Source organism: Engraulis encrasicolus, chromosome 12 (assembly GCF_034702125.1).
Source record: "Engraulis encrasicolus isolate BLACKSEA-1 chromosome 12, IST_EnEncr_1.0, whole genome shotgun sequence".
Lineage (NCBI taxonomy): Eukaryota > Metazoa > Chordata > Actinopteri > Clupeiformes > Engraulidae > Engraulis > Engraulis encrasicolus.
In genome coordinates this window covers 5,935,396-5,940,395 of record NC_085868.1, presented here as the reverse complement: position 1 = coordinate 5,940,395, position 5,000 = coordinate 5,935,396, and the positions used below count along the sequence as shown (strand labels likewise).

Genomic DNA, 5,000 nt, shown 5'->3' with positions numbered 1-5,000 from the left:
TGTTTCCAGAGCTCTATGAATATCGTAAAGATAGAGTGCAGTATGGATAAGACAGTGCATACACCTAAACAAATCAGGAATACATTCCTTGGTGTATATTCCTGTAAAAAGCCTGCCCTAACCACCCTGGGAAAAAAAAAATGTTGCTGGTAAGGAGCAGTGGCGGAACAATTGCACACCGGGCCCCAGGGCAAAACACTGATAGGGCCCCCCCAATACAGCCTGCCAAGGTCACAATAGGGCCCCCACTATCAATACGGGAGGGCCCTGGGCCCAGGGGCAAATGCCCTGCTCGCCCCTCCTATAGCTCCGCCCCTGGTAAGGAGACAGGGTAGCTCAGCCCAGCTCAGTTGAACAGAGTCTGCCGCATACAGGAGCCACACTCACTAGCCATGTTGGCAGGCATTTTTCATTTTTGAATAGGCCTATGTCAAATCACATATTTGCACATTCCATTGATTGTTTGCATATAAAGTCGAGAAATAGCACACTAGGAGTGCGATTCTGAAAAGCGTAGTTGTCAGCCAGTTAGCAACTTCGGTAGTTGCCAATGGGAAATTGCATTACAAACAACAAAGTAGCTAATGTAGTTAGCAACTATGGTTTCGAGAAATGCAGCCCTGATTTGCATTTGTTTCATGTTACTGTCATATCATGGTAAAGAAGGGGGAAAAACAGGCAAAAAAGTGGCTTGTACTGTAAGACTGAATGGCAAAAAAACTAAACAAAACAGTTAATGTCAAGCCCTGTGCAGAAGACAGGACAATTCAGCCTGAGGGTCCATTGCATGCTGGCAAGTCCAGTGTGTGTGAAGCGTGGACCACTGCAGTGCGACTGTATGACTGTCCCATTCAGCACTTTGAAAAATATTTTCCGATGCCTGTCAGGTTACTGCATTGCTGTTATGCAGCAGAAAGTCATCGTTAAAACCTTATCTACGCACACACAAACACACTCACACACAAACGCAACCTCCCCCCCCCCAACCACACACACACACGCACACACGCCAACACAGATACAGTCATGTCTTCACCCAGACATAGGAAACGGGGGTGCATTGTGTGTTTGCATGTGCACGCTTGTATGTCCGTGTCCGTGTCCGTGTGTGTGTGTGTCCGTGTGTGTGTGTGTGTGTGTGTGTGTGTGTGTGTGTGTGTGTGTGTGTGTGTGTGTGTGTCTGTGTCAGTCTGGCTCTTCCATTGTTTGACTAACGAAGTCACTCTGCTCATCTGTGACACACACACACACACACACACACACACACACACACACACACACACACACACACACACACACACACACACACACACACACACACACACACACACACACACACACACACACACTAGGAATCAGTAGGAATTCTAAGCCTTAGACCCTAATAGAAACAAAGTGAGGGCCCAAAATAAAATGGTATTTGTACAATGGTACTTGCCCTTGTTTGGTGCCTGAACACTACTTGACTACTACTTGACTCTGTTCAGTGCTGAGTACACAAGTACTGTGTAAGAAATGACACAACTTGTGTATGCACAGGGACAGCACATTTTGTGTCAACTGTTGGACGTGTCATATGTTTGTAGGCTAGAGGTAATAATAGTTTAATATTGAGGAATCAATGAAATAAAACTTTTAAGAAAAAAAATCACATTCAAGCCACATTCCTGGTTTGTGAGAAAATTTTACTGCATTTGGCTACATTGTAAATGTAAAATACATTTAAGATAAGAATAATAAATGTTCAATTTACAGTAACACTGTGTCAGATATATATTTTAACTGAATAACACCCACATTGTTACATTTCACACAAAATGTGTTGAAACCATTGGTAACACTTTGTAATAAGGATGCATAAAAAACATGATTAACACTTAGTAAATAATTAACTAATGACAAACATAACATTAACGTTTTTTTGTAAATGAGTGGAAATGTTATGTTAATATTTTATAGGTAAGGTTTTTATCAAACATTTACAATGTCTTTGTAAATAAGTAAAGCATACTCTGTCACAAGGTTTGTAAAATCTTAAACAAATTATTAGAAGATATTTTATTAGAAATCAATTAGACTTCATAAATAACTAGAAATGCACCCAGAGTGTGCAGACCTCCGCCAAGGAAGTTAAGTTTGTTTTTAGACACATACAGTGGGATATTTGTGTCATTTATGCAGGTTTATACACACCATTAGTGTGTTCAGAGAATTAAACAGTCAAGTTGTAACTAGATTATATCTGTATTTTGTATAATTACCATGTCCTTGATTAACTGTGGTCTGTTTTGTTCACCTGTGTGATTGTGGTATTGGCAAAGTGCTACATGCTATATTGTGAACTTACTATGCACTGTCCTATAAATGCACTTATTGAAGGTCAGAAGTTGCTGGTCACATTGGTATAAACAGTTTTGATGATTGGCAGCATGCCCTTATTACCATTTAAAATTTCACAGCTATTTCATATCACACTTTAAAGACTAAGTGGAATTATACCAATTGTATCAGCCTAATCCTGCCTTGTGCTTACTACAAGATAAAAATCAACCTGCTTTGAAAACTTGTGATCACACGCTAGTAGAACTGTAGGCCTATGATTAGTGAAGGGAATGTAATGATTTTGACCAACAAAACTGAAACAACCACAGACAACCGTATGGTTAATCCTGTTTTTTGCCTACGATGGTATGCATTATTCTCATGGGCCACTGGTTGGCCTTAGCGCTGTCGGCTGAAGCGTGAAGCGGCATTTCCTAATTCTAGGAAAATCACTATCACCGTTGTTAATCAGTCTAGGCATTGCTGTCGGGCTTTGTGGTCCATCTCGCAACTGGGGTTAAATTGAGTGAAGTGTAATGCATTTGACCAGCATTGTGAACTTGCACAGCCACAAATTCCATATTGTTTTGGCGATGGTAGCCTGCCTAATTAATTCGACATTATTGTCAACCCAAATTATCTGCGGTGGTCACTGTCCATCTCACAGCAGTACACTTCCACTTTACACATAGGCCTATTTTAGGCAGGCAGCGGTAATTCATTTCACAGGACTGTTTGTTAACTTCAACGAGGGTGTAGCCAAAAGGGTGCCTGCTGATGAGCACATTTTTAGGTTGATAGCAATTGTTTTGGAGCTGGCGTCAAAGGAGACGGTCCTTTTCCTTATTGCTTTGGCGGCACACCCGATTGGAATATTCGCCCGTGCTCGGCCATTATGCAGACTGTTGGGCTTTCTGGTCCTGGTCCATCTCGCAAACAACTTAGGGTTAACTTTAAATGTAGCGAAGGGGATGTAATGAATTTTACCAGCATTGTGAACGTACAGTCATAAATTATTTTGGCAACGGTAGCCTATTAATTCGACAGCATTGCGAACCTCAGTCACAGTCCACAACAGCATTGTGAACTTACACAATCACATTCCATATTTTTGACAACGTACTTAATTCGACAGCATTGTGAACCTAAACGATCTGCGGGGGTGGTCACTGTCCATCTCGCAACAGCAATGATAATAACATATGGGCCAACACAATTACAAATTCCATATTTTTGGCAGCGGTGGTAATTAATTTGACAGGATTGTTTCCTGCATGCGGATGAACAACTTTTTAGGTGAAATCAAATGCACTTTGTGTTGGAGCTGGCGCGGCAAAGGAGACTCTCTCCCTGTTCCTTATTGTTGCTCAGAAAGGCGCAGGCACGCCGGTGCTCAGTAGCCAGGCTGCGCCCTCCTAGTGACGCAACACCTTCGGCGGCAAGTCTATGATAATCAGGCAAGGTGCTCAGTGCTCACCGTGCGCACCTTGTGGCAGGCAGTGAAATAGCAGCGCACGAACGAACGAACAAACACAGACAACACAGAAACCCAGGCGATCACATAACCTCCTTGGCGGAGGTAATAAATACATTTCATTATTGATTAATTATTTATTAAGTCTTTATAATGCTTTTTATGCATGCCCTATTGTAAAGTGTTATGCCGTGTCCAGACCAAGAGCGAACTATGCTGCCTGGTAGCGTGGGTAGCAGAAGAAGTTTCGCCTTGAATTCGCTGTATTCGCTCCAGACGCAGCATTGACATGTTTGATTCAGCTAATCACATAACGGCTCTGGCTTGACAGCCTGGGACATTCGGAGATATGAACGTTCCGATTGGTTTTCGCCGAACAGCGTCAGAGCGAATTAGCCTGCGATTAGATTTAGTTTAATCGTCAAAATTCGCTTTGGTCGCGCAAGAAGCTTCGCTCCTGGCGAATTCGCTTTGGTAGCGCAGGTCGCGTGCCCTCCATAGAGAAATAATGACTTCGGTCGCTTCATTCGCTCCGTTCGCTCTTGGTCTGTACACGGCATTACCAAACTATCTCAACACAATGCATGTGTCAGAAAATGACACATTGTACATCCTTAAAGGATGAATTAGAATGTAGAAGGCAGGAGTACACTTCACAGGAGGACACTTCCATCTGGAAATATAGTTGCATTATAATGGGCACACAGTGAATTAACATACAGGTATAGAGTTGTATTTAACACTATGTTAGGGTAGATGTTAGGGTGAGATAGAAAAATGCAACAGTACATTGCTGGCATGGGAAGCAATGGGTGATTACAAGGAAAAATGCACACACACACACACACACACACACACACACACACACACACACACACACACACACACACACACACACACACACACACACACACACACACACACACAGGCTTGAGGCAGAGAGAGAAATGAGAGAAATGGAAAAAAGAGAGATTACTGGTAGAAGGGAGGAGAGAAATGAACGAGACAGGGAGGGAGGGAGGGAAGAGGGATGGAAAAAAGGAAGAAAGAGAAGAGATGTGGGAAGATGAGAGGAGATTGGAGTAGAAGAGAGAAGAGAAGTACTCCATGAAGAGAGAGAGAGAGAGAGAGAGAGAGAGAGAGAGAGAGAGAGAGAGAGAGAGAGAGAGAGAGAGAGAGAGAGAGAGAGAGAGAGAGTTCAGTG

The 5,000-nt window shown here is 42.7% G+C and overlaps 1 protein-coding gene across 1 annotated transcript in view; it reads left to right on the top strand.

The window, feature by feature from the left end:
- LOC134460238 (tensin-1-like) overlaps positions 1-5,000 on the top strand; it is a 106,866-nt gene that overhangs the window by 97,251 nt on the left and 4,615 nt on the right. The gene's annotated exons all lie outside the window — the stretch shown is intronic.